This window comes from Lygodium microphyllum, chromosome 10 (assembly GCF_053477565.2).
Source record: "Lygodium microphyllum isolate KBCC chromosome 10, Lygodium_microphyllum_v1.1.10, whole genome shotgun sequence".
In the NCBI taxonomy this organism is placed as follows: Eukaryota; Viridiplantae; Streptophyta; class Polypodiopsida; order Schizaeales; family Lygodiaceae; genus Lygodium; species Lygodium microphyllum.
Genome location: NC_141144.1, coordinates 36,076,235 through 36,093,178, shown reverse-complemented (window position 1 = coordinate 36,093,178; position 16,944 = coordinate 36,076,235).

Genomic DNA, 16,944 nt, shown 5'->3' with positions numbered 1-16,944 from the left:
AAGTATGTAGTTGCATCTTTACTGGCTCCAGGGTTAGTATGGCTTCGACAAGTTCTGTCATATATTGTCCATCCTCCTCTCTCTCCAGCACACCACCTCGATGTGATAGCCAAAGTTCTATTAGTCTTGCTAAAGACTATGTTCAACATAACAAGTCTAAACATATTGCAGTGCATTATCACTATGTTTGATATGAAGTAAAGAAAGGCACGATCATGATTGAACATTATTGAAGTGATCAGATGATTGCACATATATTCATCAAAGGACTCAATGAAGCACGCTTCACTCTATTGCGCACTCGGAACTTGGAGTTGTGTCAACTTCAATCTTTGGGAATTAATCTACTATGACATTGTAGTGCCATTATTCATACTCCTTGTAGGCACCATATGCTTCACATATGCACGTACACCTCAAACCCCTTGATCATCTTTATACATACATATTTAGTTTCACTTCACATGCACGGATTCACTTTACATGCACACAATAATCCTTCTTGATCATGTTTGTACATTTATATATAGGAGCTCAGGTTTTTCCCTTGTGCTCCCTAAGGGTTTTTTCATTCGCAGCTAGAGACCTTTGTTTGAGTGGGGGTGTTGGAGCTATATATAACTCACCCTATCTAGACTAGGCCTCACCTATATATATGTAGATTGTGATCAATATGATGTTGTCTTTGGGAGTGTATATGGTGTGACTCTTCTCTCCCTATTGCATCTCTACATCTCAACAAATTGGAATATTTTAAATTTTGAAAATTGATTAATCAAAACTAGAAATTATAGTTAGAAGATTGAAAAGTAGTAAAACAAGCTAGGCCTTCTCAAAATTACCCATGCATGCTAAGAGAAGGTTGTTTAGGAGTTGAGTGAGGGTTATTTGAGTGTTCAAAGACCAAGGGAGGAAGGAGCTACCACCAGGTGAGATCTAAAAGTGGAAACAATGCAACAAAATAAGGGCATCATATTTCCTTCTCTACCTCAGTGGAGAGTACTTAATCTAGAGTTTTACCCCTTTTGGAGTTATTGGTACCATTGAATTGCCATCAAAGCTATCATTCAAATGGTACTCCTTTTGCTTGATTTTTTATCTCATCCTTTGACATTCTCTCCTCAATTCTTAGCGTATTGAAGCCATTTGTGAAGAGAAATTGAAGAAATTTCTATTGAAACCCTAATTTGCAATATCCATTAGGGTTCCCACAACCACTATTGGATCTATACCCACTTATTGAAGATCCAAGTACTCAATATAGTACCTAAAGGTATTAATTTTATAGCTAATCCCAAAGATAGACATTTCTAAATTATTGTGGCCCACATGCAAGAGACTGAAGACCTAAACTGAGACACCTAGATTGATGTAAAATCAAGGGGAATTTTTTTTCCAAGGAGTACTAGTCATGTATAACAACCATTTCTCTTGAAGACATAATGAAGGGGAGAATGCAATGCCTCATCTTGGACAAGGCACATTGCTTGGGTAGCAAGCATAAAATGTGGGTTTTGACCAAGAAGTGGGTCTCTCTAGCCACAATATGGTTATGTAGCTAGCAAGCAAATGAAGAACATGATGACTACTTTAAGGTTTGGTTTAGAGAAACAATAGACACCTTTGCCAAGTTGGCCAAGGATCCATGATTCATAAGATTTTCGAACTTTACAAAGAACAAAAACAAGGGTAAGAAAAAGATGTTTTCCTCTAAAGCTTTGGGACATGAAGAAGCTTTCAAAGAATGTCCAACACAACCTCAAGTCACATAAAAATTTGATGATGAGAAAAAACAACACCTAGTGCTAATAGAGCAAGACATCCAAATACAAGGTCATCTTGGTTTTGTTAATCCGATGGATTTTGGACAACAATGCATGCATGCAAATATGGGGCACCCTAGCCATACGATCCATCGATCCACCCTTATCTAGCATTAGGGCCTTACATGAAGTCCATCTTGGGCTCATAAGGGCTAGGCCAAAGATCCAAGGGATTTATGACCAGAGCCCACTAGTGGCCTTGTCGCCTCCTAGCCTAACACCCTCCCTATGGAGAGACCTCTCACATCTGGGGTTAGTCTTAACCTCCAACCTAGTGAAATAGTCCTTGGTGAAGTGCTCCCACTACTAACCTTAGGGGAGGTATAGTTCCTATTTATAAATCTACCCATGAGGGCACAAGAACCTTTGTGCAAACACATAATTAAGAAATTAACCTATCATCATTAGTTAATATGACATTCATTTTCTATAGGATCAATCCACACAACCATTATGAATATTCCTTTTACAAATCAATGAAGTTATCTTGGGTAAGAAAACCATCTCTTTCCAATTCGGCAAACCTTATCTTAAAATACAAGTCATCAGAGCAATAAGAAGATGCAATCCACAACAACTTATTCTTATCTAGTGCAATCCCAAAAATGATACATGCTAGTCATATATAAAAGATACACATCTTTAGCATTTTCTTTACATTGCAAGCTTTGCTTTAAATGATTGAACAATTTACTATGTAGAATCCCTTTTGTCATTATATCAAGAGACATATATCTTTGTTTCTGTCTTCCACCTAGGTCACTAAATTTCTTTATAACATGGCTTATTTTCCTATTACTTGTCAACATGAGTTGCTACTTCATAACGAAATTCCATGCACAACTCTTTTAAGATGTTGCCCTTAATCCATACTGTAAACTAATCATTGCACATCTCATATATAGGAAGTTCTCATGTACTAAGTTATTCTAAAGGGTATATCAATTTAAAAGGATCTTCATTAGTCAAAGTCATAGACAAGGGCTTCCTCATGCGATCTTGGGCTTAGACTTGTAAGTCAACATAAGTGAGTCCTTGGTTCTAGCCCATATTTAGGGTCTCATGTTTAGTCATTATTTCCAGTTTCCCTCTCGTATTTAGGCTTGGATATGGAGGCTTAAAATCCTTCTACTATCGTTATAGGTCCTTGGGTCACTATGAGCTTCTTATAGATCTTTTTTTGAATGCGATTATCAACTGGAAACCTAATTGGCACATGACAGCAACAACCTTAGTCTACTAACATACTTTGCAATCTTCTATTATAGCATTGTTTTAGTCTACGCTTTTGGTCTTTTTCCCTTGTTTCTAATCCCTTTTCAAGGGCCCAAGGGCCTTTACATATCCTAGGTGTACTCTTGTGTAGTACCGTCTATTATTAGTGAACAACATTATAGCCTAATGAGCTTTGGCAACTTGCAATATTTCCCACACTACAATATTAGTTTCAAGAAGGGAATACTCATTGATCATTGATCCTCTTTTGATCCCTAGGAGGGTCTCATAAGTAATCTTGCATTTGAATAAATGTAGAAACAATAATTCGACTTCTCAATTTTTGTCATGCCCTCTTAGGTGGTTCCTTAATACCTTTACTATCACTAAGTTGGATCACTTTAGGCTACTATTCATCCAAGAGGGTTCTCTACTCATAGGTCTTATCACTAAATATATTGGTATTCAAAGACTTTACGATAAGCATTTTCCCCTATAAGCTATGCCAAGCATTTCCTTTTCTTTGTAGTTATCAACAACCCTATAATACAAGACCTTAAATGTGTACTAGATCGAGGAACCTAGGGGTTTGGGTCATTCGCTCCTGGTGGATCCAATGTATCCCTTTCAATGGGATGGTTGTCTCAATATGACATCATGGAGTTATCCTCTAGCTCTCATGTGCTCCCTCGAGCTTGTGACCTTTTGGCTATTGCATGAACACAAGTAGCTCCTGCATTCCTTGGCTTCTTGACAATGGGATTGCTACTATCTCTTCCGTCTTTTTGTCTTTCTTTCTTTCTTCTACCAAGCGCCATCGAGGAACATCATCAGCATCAGAGTAGACAGAGCTACAGTGTTATGCAGAGCACAACGCCCTAGGGTACCTACACTTCAACATAGGCATGCTCATATGCAACACATTTGCACCACGATTGCTCGCTACAGATGAAGATTACCACGCTGATTCGATTGGAGATAGTTGGCAAAGTTTTGGTGGATTCCATAGACTGAGAGGTCTCTATACTCTTTCCTTATTTTCATTTCCCATTTCAAATTATCGTGTAGATCTAGACATAATTTTGTTTTTCTTCTTTAATGAGAGATGATGATACCAGTTGTATTGGTTATGGTCTCATAGGCCATCCTGGCCTTCTAGAGACGTCAATAGATCTTTCTTTCTTTTTATCTTGTGTATAGGGTTAGGGTCTATCGTGGTTTTTGCTATCATGATGCTATGTGTCTACTCTAGAAAAACTACAAAAGAAGGATGCTTATAAATTGGATGGCTACAATAAAGATAGTGTCGCTTCTACATGTTTTGGATAATTAAGCATATTGAATATACACCCTCAATGTTGGTGGGGAAGGTAGAAACCATCAAACTCCAAGAAATGGAGAAATTTAGCCAATGACTAAAATACCTGTTACATTGACACCCTCCTACCTTCTATACTCCTACTCTAATTAAGCTAATTCTCTAGCTAGATGTATGAGTTTTATTTTATTATAATCCATCCCTTAGGTCTATAGCAGCACAATAATACATACGAGGGATGGGATTGCATATTGTGTATATCCCATTAACTTGATTCAATATCAACTCGGAATCTCCCTTTACTAATAATTGGAAAATACCGCATGTCTTAGCGATGTTCAGTCCCATTATCAAGGCTTTATATTCTACCATGTTGTTAGTAAATCCTAACCAAAGGTAGGTAGCTAACTTCATTGTGACTCTATGCCGGGGATTTCTAAGGACTACCCCAATGCTCCCTTTCTTATTGGGACCCGGTGATGCTCCATCAAAATACAATGTATAGGTCCATAAAGGGTTTAGAGATCCAACCATTGCCACTTCCTCTTGGAAGTTCAACATATTGAAAGGGTGAACCAAAGGCTCCATCGCCAATTCTTCATTGAAACCTACAAAGATACTTGCAAGGATGCTTAAGCAATGTTTGCGACTGGAAGTTGTTTATGGAATTGCAAATGACTTTGAATGTTTGAGGTGTTTGAGTTGACCTTGGTGGCAAATTTTGTGCTAATGTTTTTTCTAAGTTTTGTAGCGATTATGGGATTTAGATAGAATATTATTTTTCAAACATACCATTTTGGGAATGGTCTGGTGGAGCACGCCAATGGAATCATGCTTGAGATGGTTTGATTGATGTTGGAGCATAGGAATCTACCTTACTGTCTTTGGGGTGAGGTGGTTGCTATAGCAATACATATCCGCAATAGATCTCCGACTTCAACATTGCAGAATAGGACTCCTTATGAGGCCTTCTTTGGGAAAATGCCTTGTGTTCACACAAGCTACTTATTTTTCCTTTCAACTTCACATTCGCCTATGGATTATAAGGTATTATATTGTTATGTTTTATCTGCCAATCATGTTTCTGATCACCTTATTCAAGAAATGAGTCCCATGGTCCAACACAAGATCTTTTGGTGGGCCAAACTGATAGATTATCTACTCAAGAAGGAAGCTAGCAGTCTCCTTTGCATCATCCTTCCTCGTCAGTCGTACTTCTAACCATTTTGTGAAATATTCATTTGCTACTATGATATACCTCTTTTGTGTAGAGGAAAACAGGGTAATGGGACCTACAAAGTCAATGCCCCACTTCTTGAATGGTAATGAAGCCATAATAGGAGTGAGTGGATGCTTTTGATTCTCTTTACTATCGTGTCTCTAATATACATCATATCTCTTTACATATGCAAATGCATCTTGGAATATGGATGGCTACCAATATCCAGTTTGTAAGGCTTTTTGGGCCATCAACCATCCAACAAAGTTCCCTCCACAAGTTGAGTCATGACAGTCTTCCAAGATAAATGGAACCTCCTTAGGCATAACACATCAGCTATAAACATCATCTACTGGTGTGCAGATCGGTCGCAGATAGCTCACATAGTGAATCCCTGAAGGTCCCCAAGAACAATGAACTCTACCTTTTTGCACAAAAAACAATGTAAAAGCATGCACGACAAGAGGCAAGAGACAAATTGGGTTCAATCTCCCCCATGCCTTGTGTGAGCGCTTCACAAAGCATGTATTTTATGTATATTTCCAATCTTCATGCTCAATAATAGCCCAATTACAAAAATATGACAAGCTTTTAGCTTTTGAGTTTGCTTTCTACAAAAATAGGAAAATAAAGCTAATGGACGGTGCCTATAGAGTCTGGCACGCCCAATCTCAATGTCCAAATAGAAATAACATATCCGGGCGCATAGGCGCATACAAAATAATAATCAATAATCAATGTCTCAATAGACATAACAAAATATAGGCGTGGCGCCTATCAAAATATAGTCCAAAGGTCGAATACTCGCTAGACTCCAATGCTTTCCTCCGCCACTGCTGCTATCTCTACACATCAACTGAAGCATTCACAATCGTTAGTAAAATAATACAATTAAACCGAAAAAAGTGAATACCTAGCAGTCTTCAGCTACATAAATAAATCAACTGGTTAGAAATAAATCCTAACCTTAATTTATTACGAGTGCGCACTCTAAACTCATAAACGTTTATTAATTTAATATGCATTTTGCGGAATCACCCGCTATGGAATCACCCATGTACACACTAAATTAATGAAACGCCCGAAAAGGACAGGCGTCCCCATCAACTTCTCGCACAAAGAATCCTCTTTGTGTATGAGCCCCGGTCATCTAAGTTTACGGAATCCACCGTAAAACCTCACGGAATAGGCATATTCCACGGTGGATTCCGTGCCACGGTGGATTCCGTGAGGTTTTACGGTGGATTCCGTAAACTTAGATGACCGGGGCTCATAACAAAGAGGATTCTTTGTGTGAGAAGTTGATGGGGACGCCTGTCCTTTTCGGGCGTTTCATTAATTTAGTGTGTACATGGGTGATTCCATAGCGGGTGATTCCGCAAAATGCATATTAAATTAATAAACGTTTATGAGTTTAGAGTGCGCACTCGTAATAAATTAAGGTTAGGATTTATTTCTAACCAGTTGATTTATTTATGTAGCTGAAGACTGCTAGGTATTCACTTTTTTCGATTTAATTGTATTATTTTACTAACGATTGTGAATGCTTCAGTTGATGTGTAGAGATAGCAGCAGTGGCGGAGGAAAGTATTGGAGTTTAGCGAGTATTCGACCTTTGGACTATATTTTGATAGGCGCCACGCCTATATTTTGTTATGTCTATAGAGACATTGATTATTGATTATTATTTTGTATGCGCTTATGCGCCCGGATATGTTATTTCTATTTGGACATTGAGATTGGGCGTGCCAGACTCTATGGGCACCGTCCATTAGCTTTATTTTCCTATTTTTGTAGAAAGCAAACTCAAAAGCTAAAAGCTTGTCATATTTTTGTAAATTGGGCTATTATTGAGCATGAAGATTAGAAATATACATAAAATACATGCTTTGAGAAGCGCTCACACAAGGCATGGGGGAGATTGAACCCAATTTGTCTCTTGCCTCTTGTCATGCATGCTTTTACATTGTTTTTTGTGCAAAAAGGTAGAGTTCATTGTTCTTGGGGACCTTCAGGGATTCACTACGTGAGCTATCTGCGACCGATCTGCGCACCAGTAGTGCCTAAAAATGCAGCTTTTATGCGATAATGCGTAGGTACAGTATGCAATTTTAATTCCTTTACCAATTTTGCTGAAATAAAATCATGGGTACTACCATCATCATGCAAGATAGTTCTTTCCTTTCCATGCACCATACATTTCATAGTCAACAATGAATGTGGAGTAGGCATACCTGGTAAAGTGTCGGAAGTAGTAGTAGGATCATCCTCATCTTCAGTGAAATCCGGCATATCCTCATGCTCGTCTTCATCCATGGCTCCAAGATAATTAATATGTGCTGGTGGCTTCTTTGAATGACAATTTGCTGCGAGATGCCCTGGCTGGTGACACTTATAGCATACTATTGGCTTGGCTTTGGTCACATTATTTGCAATGGCTAGAAGTCTGGGTACATTTGGATTTGCTTGTGGAATAGGCTTAGGATTTGGATTGACAGTGGATGGTAATGCAGGTGGTTTAGGCCAATTCTTGCGGAAAGATGGTGATGAGAAACGACCTGGATTAAACCTTCTAAAATTGGAATTGAATTGTTTAGATCCATAATTACCGTTGGCTTGGAATTTCTGTGGTCGTCTGTCTCTTCCGCGTAACTTATCTTCAATGTCATGAGCTAAAGAGATGGCGTCTTCAAGGGTAGCAGGCTTGAACATATTCACTTCAGCATATAATGTCCAAGAAGTCCAGACATATACTTCCGCTTATGTGTCGTATCTGGTACGTCTTCAAGCATGCGTAGCTGTAGGAGTGCATTCCAAAAACGCTCTGTATACTGTGGAATAGGCTCACGATCCCGTTGTTGAAGTAAATTCCATTGCTTGATAGCCTTCTCATGAAATTGCGATGGAAGGAAATTCTGCATGAACTTCTTCTTGAAATCTTCCCAAGTAGCAGGACATTCTATGCTCTTGCGGACTACAGTCCACCAAAGTGATGCTCTGTCTATCAGATGATTAGTAACACACTTGATTTTATCTTTTTCGGGATAAGTTTCCTCATGGAAATAGTCATCAAACTGGCTAATGAATGATAAAACAGTCTTTCCTTCTCGTATACCATTGAAAGTGCGAAACTTGAAACTTCGTTTACTTATCTTGGATTCCTTGCGAATGGTTTGTGCTTCAAGAGTGGCGTCGATGGTACGGTGAATCAAATCTTCAGCTTGAGGTTCTTCTTTGTCGGTGGACGCTCTTTGAAGTTTTGTCAATTGCGCTTGCAATGCTTGCCTAGCCCTTCGCTCTTCTTCCAATTGTAGCATGATTAGATCCAGCTTTTGTTCCATGGTAGGCTCAGGTAAGTCGTCTTCAGTCATAGGATCATCCATATGTGGGGTAGTCATCCTGTAAAACTCAATAAACCTTTCTCTCTCAAAATCAGGTTAGTGGGATGAGCGTAGCTCAAATTCGGGGTTACAAGGCTATGTATTTTTGGGTATTTCTTTGTATATTTTCAGAAAATCTGCAATATTTCTGTATCCGTTTGCTGAAAGTACTTCAACGAACTTGTAGATAGGTAGAACAGCTTGCTGCGAACAACTTTCCAGTTCAGAGTTTTTGCATACGAACAAGTCTTCTAGGAGTTTTAAGCACTAGTCAGTTCTGATTTAGTCTGACTTGCAGAGTTGCAGACTTAGTAGACTTGCAGAGTTGTTGACTTGCTGAACTTAGGCCGACTTGCAGAACTTGCAGAACTTGATCTCAATTAACTTGCTGAACTTGACTTCAGAAGTGCGGGACCTGGAGTATATCAACTTGTGTGTCTTGTCAGACTTGCAGAGAGCTTAATAACTTAAGCTTAAGTGATTAAGCTTAAGCTTTAATAAGCTTAATGGAGGACTAGCAGGGGGGCGTGATTTTTCGTGGGGGGGGCGTTTTTTGGCCGCGCGAAATTTTCGGAGGTCTCTTCTGATACGCCGAGGTGAATTTGAAAAGTCTTAAGCTTCCCTTAAGCTTATAAAGCTTTAATTTTAAGCTTGGTAGAGATGAAAATTTGAAACTTATCTTTGTAACTCCACGACTTGATGAGGGAGATGTATGCGTGGTCCTCCGCCTGCAGAGCTTGGTCCTTCGCGATCTGACAGTAGAAACAGGGGTTCTTGATCGCCAGAAGTCTGCGTGTATCGACGGTTCGCGATGAGATTGACTGTAGAGCCTGTTTGTTCCTAGAGCTCCGCCTTCGCCCGAGATTGGTAGCGATTGGAAGCTCTTAATCTCTGCTCCGCTCTGATACTACTGGTGCACATATCGGTCGTAGATAGCTCACGTAGTGAATCCCTGAAGGTCCCCAAGAACAATGAATTCTACCTTTTTGCACAAAAAACAATGTAAAAGCATGCACGACAAGAGGCAAGAGACAAATTGGGTTCAATCTCCCCCATGCCTTGTGTGAGCGCTTCACAAAGCATGTATTTTATGTATATTTCCAATCTTCATGCTCAATAATAGCCCAATTACAAAAATATGACAAGCTTTTAGCTTTTGAGTTTGCTTTCTACAAAAATAGGAAAATAAAGCTAATGGACGGTGCCTATAGAGTCTGGCACGCCCAATCTCAATGTCCAAATAGAAATAACATATCCGGGCGCATAGGCGCATACAAAATAATAATCAATAATCAATGTCTCAATAGACATAACAAAATATAGGCGTGGCGCCTATCAAAATATAGTCCAAAGGTCGAATACTCGCTAGACTCCAATGCTTTCCTTCGCCACTGCTGCTATCTCTACACAACAACTGAAGCATTCACAATCGTTAGTAAAATAATACAATTAAACCGACAAAAGTGAATACCTAGCAGTCTTCAGCTACATAAATAAATCAACTGGTTAGAAATAAATCCTAACCTTAATTTATTACGAGTGCGCACTCTAAACTCATAAACGTTTATTAATTTAATATGCATTTTGCGGAATCACCCGCTATGGAATCACCCATGTACACACTAAATTAATGAAACGCCCGAAAAGGACAGGCGTCCCCATCAACTTCTCGCACAAAGAATCCTCTTTGTGTATGAGCCCCGGTCATCTAAGTTTACGGAATCCACCGTAAAACCTCACGAAATCCACCGTGGCACGGAATCCACCGTGGAATATGCCTCCTGGCATCATCTACCCCTTGCTAATATAGTGTTCCTATAATTAAAATAAACTTTAAAGCTTGCTATTTAATTTTCCTTTTCTCCACCTTAAATAGAGAGACTCAAGTCTCTCCTATAGATAGATAATACATGATTGTAGCATACTAGGATGGAGTGGAGGCCATGTCTATTTTAAACAGACCCTCGAGATCGCTAATCTCAGCCAATACTTCTTTTGGTTTCCTAAAGTCTACAAGACATTCTACAATGTCTTGCATTCTCAACCGCTTGCTCTTAATCTCGTAATCAAATTCTTGCAAAGTGATAATATCGGCTTGATAGTTGTATTTCAAGATCCATGGCTTTCCTAAGCACTTCGTAGCTTGGTTGCCTTACAAACCTAATGACTCTAAAGTCTAGGATGCATTCAATGTTAGCAATGATTACATAGACTTTGGTAATACAACCTTTTGATTGTCTCAAATTGTCGTCAGCCATCCTTAGAATTGTGAAGGCATATTTTTGGACCTGTACTCCCAACCTCTCCATCAATTCTAAGCTGATAATATTAACGGAGGATTCTGTATCCACAATGGCATGGTCCACCAATATATTGTCAACATAAGTTGGTACCCTTGGGTAATATTTTTTAGCATGCTCAAACCAATCATCACCAATATATGCGATGATCAAGGATCTTTTTAAACTCCTTACACACTCCTCAAGAATAGTTTAATTAACTACAAGAGGTTAACATCAGAGGTTGACCTCACAAAGATAACTTGCTAGACCAAATTCTTGAATGTTAGCAGTAGCTCTTTTCTCCCTCCAAACCATCCACTATCTTGGTTACTTCATAGACTTAGGCGCCTCTTTCTTGGCCTTCAGCTTCTTCTTCATTTTCTCCTTATTCAGATCATCAAGATGATCACTCATGAATATATTTATGCATCACGTCCGCTCAAAATAAGGTATTTTTAAATTACCATTTTTATACATTTGGTACATACAAATGGTGTAATATAAAGGGAGAATAGAAAATGATTATGTTTTATCTAAGAAAATTTCATAGATAAGGATATTTATAAATATGTCTTGAACGCACATGATGTATGGATATATATATAGTGAATCCCCCGAGTGCAGGTCGACTTTGCCATCAATAGCCTTCAAAGGACCACCTTGCACATGAAGGTTAAGAATTTACTTGCCCTTATCATCATGTTTAGGGGTTTTCTCAATAGGTTTTGCATTATCTTTATCTCTCTCTTTTCCCTTTTGACCTCTCATAATTACTCGTAAATTACAAGCATGAGTGTCATTAACACACACTACATCTATCAAACTTACACCACTACCACTAGGCAATTCTTCCACTATAGCATTTCCTCTCTACAAAATTTTATTTGGTCCCTCGTCTTGTTGAAGATTGTTTCCTTGTCCTCGATGATTAATAGGATCTGGCTATCTATTTCCTTGTTGAAGGAAACTAATCTTGCTCTAGCAAGTGTTGGAATTCCTGTTTATATCACATTTAGCATTGTTGACCACCACACCATTTATAGCTAAACCTTGATGGACCACCTTCTTCATGGTGTCAACTTCCTATTAAATTTTGTTACTTCTTCATGAATTTTACATCTACAACTATTTGTCTATATTATTTACATATCATGTTTGTAAAATGCTTCATCATGTCCTTGACTTCACCAAGATTATTTAACGCACTAGACTTATAACTCTAATCATACTCTTCACTTTTGGATAGCCTAACCACTTGGTTACGTATTGGTTAGTGATGAGTTGGTATTCCATTGGGATTCCTCATTTGTCTTTTGCTATTTAATGGAGCTATTTGGCTAGTCATTTTCATAGTAGCTTTAAGAGGAGCAGGCAACATAAGTACATTTTGCATCACTTCCTCCTACATTAGGGTTGGTCATGGGTGTACTTATTGCACCTTGACCTCCACTAGCTACAGTTATTGCCAAATTATTGTAAGGACCTAGACTTGAATAGAGATTTGCCCGAGATGCATAGGTTTCTTGTAATTGTTTGTGACTCTAACTCCTCGGCTCATGTAATGGCACTATCTATATTAGAAAGAGTATTACTACTCAACTGCACTTGGATTTTAAAATCTAATCCATGTAGGAAATACTACAATTGGGCAATAGGTGGAATGGGAATAGAGGCATGCAATCATGTACATGAAAAGGATCGCAATCTCACTCTCAATCTCACTTTCACTCACAATCTCAATTGCAATCACATTCACATTCTCAATCTTGGATTTTGGAGGAAGATGATTGTTTGCTCAACTTTTTACCAAAATGAATTTACATATCCAAAATAGGATTTTTATAATTAATGTGTGTTTTTAAAGAACCACACATACCAAAATTGAAATAATCCTCCCAAATCATCACTTGCATGTAAACTTGCAAAAAAATGGAAAGAAATCACAAATAGCATGATACATTTTTTTATTTTAAAGTGTTAAAAACTTTCTATTTTATATTTTTGAAGGCTCATATCTCCAAAATGGTAATTAATTGGACCGAGCCTATGAGATGATAAAATATTCTCCTCGATCTCCTCTTTGAACTTTGTGAGAGGAAATTTGCCGATTTTTGCTCCATTTGATAAGAAATTAGCTTTTAAAACAAGTCTTTTGCCTAAAGGTTAAGAAAAATTTTGACAAAAATCTTACCATCACCAAAATTTGTCAAAACACTTAAAATGATATAAAAATCATTTCCAAATACTATCTACATACATGTAAAAAAAAAGTTCAATATTGCTTTATTAGGGCATATCACATTCTCCCCTTCTTTCAAAAACTCTGTCCTGAGAGTTGGAAAGATGGATATTCCTGTTGCAAACTATCTACATAAACCCAAGTTGCATTCGATCCCATTTTAGCAACACCTCTACAATATCTCTACCTCTAAGATGTCTTACTTTATGATGTCAAATACTAATTCTAGTCCCACCTTCAATATTCCATCTTCTTGTAATATAAACTTCTCATGATCTAAGTTAGCAACATACTTTTTCAATAAAATCACATGAAAAACAGGACAAACCTTGACATGAGATTGCCATTTCAATAGGCAAGTGAATCAATCTTCTTTAGAATTTTGAGTGGTCCTCCAAAATGTGGAGATAACTTTCTATCTTTCCCAAGAAACAAGTTAGTTCAATGGGGTTCAACTCTCAAGAAAACCATATCACCTTCATTAAACTTTAGTGTTCTCTTTTTATTACCATAATATTTCTTTTGCCTTAGCTGTGCCTCTTTAATGTGTTTCTTTGTTCTTTTTTATTTCTCATCCATTGTTACAAGCTTTTTTTTTAAATTTCTACTCTATTTGAAGCATTAGAAAAATGAATAGGAGTCACATGGTTATAACCATATATTTCTTCAAATGAAGTCATTTTAATTTACGCATGTCATGAATTGTTGAATGCAAATTCAATTAGGGCTAAATATTTAGTCCAATTGTTTTTTTTTTCATTTAGATACATTCTAAGTATGTCTTCTAAAACCTAGTTCACTCTCTTTGTCTCCCCATCAGCCTACGGATGAAATATAATACTCATCCTTAGTTCAATACCAATGCCCTTAAATGTGGCTTGCCAAAAGTTACATGTAAATTCCAATGTAAAAGTTACGGATGAAATACTATACTCATCCTTAGTTCAATTCCAAGGCCCTTAAATGTGGCTTGCCAAAAGTTACATGTAAATTTTGAATCTCTATCATAAACAATAATTTTGGGCATACCATGCAAACGAAAGATTTATTTCACAAATAATTTAGCTACATTTAAAGATGTGTCTGTCTTTTTTCATGGGAAAGAAATGTACTATTTTTGTGAGTCTATCCACTACCACAAAGATAGTGTCATATCCTCCCCTAACAATCGGAAACTTAGTGATAAAATCCATAGATATGGATTCCCACTTTTGATCAAGTATATTGAGAGTGGGATTTTAATCCAGGTAAACGGTGAAAAGTGTGCCAAAATCTACCATTGTAAAGAAAGAATGCGAGCCCATTAGGTCCAGTCATTTTAAGCGCAAGTGAAAGACGGATCCTAAATTCACATTTAAATATGAATCCCACTGTCGCATGAAATTCGTGCGGGGAGTTCATGAAGTCACTCGTCGCAGGGACACTTAGCAAGATGGGAGGAAAGGATGATTAACAAAACTCAATTTTAAGGCATTTAGGTAGAGTAGAAGATTTAAATACATTAGTGTTCAAGGATAAGTTTCAAACTTGCTTTGTATTTGGGAACAAGGTACAAAGAAATAATCATTCGAGGTAAGAGATCCACTCACAAAATGAAGAAGAAAAGAGGTTTTATAAAGAAGGTATTTATAGAGGTTTACACAATTGTAAGTTGACATGTGATGAGTATGTGGGAACAAATTGATATGCTTTGATTGAATCATGCTTTGGTGAATGAAATGAACTTGCTGATGCCTTATTCTTGTTGTCAATAATTGTGGCCATGAAGATCTGAATAGGTAAGTGATGTTTTGCTTGCGCTTTTATAGAAAATCCGGTGACTTTTTGACAAAACTGCCGATATCATAATGAGAAAAATAAGCCATAGAGGACAATTACTTCACGACCATTGATCATGGCCCTAGTCTCCGTTCTTGGATATGTTGGATATGTCAGCACTACCTCTTTTCCTCATTTCTCTTCATCCACAGGACCATTGGACCAAGTGTTGTTACATTCAAGGTAACACACTGTGGAATTCATCACTCTGACCAAATCCGCAACGAGTGGAAGGGCACTACTTATTGGAGGCTATACAATTTTCATGGTCGTGGATGAGAAAATTTATACCAAAGTACACCATGGCTATAGACAGTAATATTAGCTCACACCAAAGGCGCAGGAGCGACCATTAGTTGATACACAGGTCAGCCCTTTGTTGTTCGATATTGCCATCGTCTTAGTAATTCTGCTAGCCTTCTCTGGCTTCTGCTCTTGGCACTCCTTCATCGTAGCAGCATCACATAGAATCCGATTTTTGTAGCTTCAACAATCTTCATCTCGTCCTCATCCTCTATCACCCTCCTCCCTCGTTGATGCTTTCTTCTATGACTTCTCTCCCTCGACTTGCCATCGACTGAGCCTTCTTCTTTACCATTACAATGGCCTTGACTATAGGACACCTTCTGTGTGCTTCTTTGAGCTCATCGATGTCATGACTCACTCCTTCGTCATCACTTTCACGTCACCCTAGACATTGTCAAGTCGTTAAACATATAGGTCAATTTGTCAATTCATGCCTAATTTGATGTTGCCTCCTTTTTAGGCAGATACTCGACTATAGCACCCCTTCTGTGTGCTTCTCTGAGCTCGTTGATGCTGTGACTCGCTCCTTTGTCATCACTTTCACGTCACCCTAAACATTGTCAAGTTGTTAAACATATAGGCCAATTTGTCAATTCATACCTAATTTGATGTTGCCTCCTTTTTAGCTGGATATTCGTTGCAGTTAGTGAGATCAACGTCACAAAAAAAATCAAAAGTCATCTGTTGAATGTCGTTCGATGGTAGCCGGTATGGCAATCACAATCAGATGATACCTCTAGGATCTCGCAAATAAGCTTGGATAGCAGCTCTCCTAATCATCTCATCACTGTCCAAAGGTAGTGGTCCTGCAAGTGGCCTAATCTTTTTGTCAACTATCTTATATTTTGTCTGAACTCTATGTTCATTGCTACAACTTGCAGATTTCAACCCTCGATGAAAATGCCCTGATAAACACAAATTTTGTTGTGTATAAACAGCAACACCCAAATCTTTTTGTTGAAATATGTCAGCAAGGAATACTTTTTGCTGAAAATCCTTAGCACCCAAATTCTTTTGAAGCATGAAATCAGCAATCTCACAATAGATCACCATAGAATGAACCTATAAGACACATGTCAACTCTTGATTGTTAGCATTTAGCAATACCAAAAGTTCTTCCATGGTATCTGAGCATGAAAGGTCATCATAAAGACCATCTATTTGGTCTTCTTCCTGCAAAACACCTGCAATCATCAATTCTTTTTCTTTTCTTTTTACATATTTCCTGGCAACTATAGGCATATCAGAAATATGCTGAAAACAAAAAGTACTTTCAGTGGATACACCATAAACACATGAGGAAAATCTGCCACTGCCAGGAGGTGAGAGCTTTTCCTGACTCGT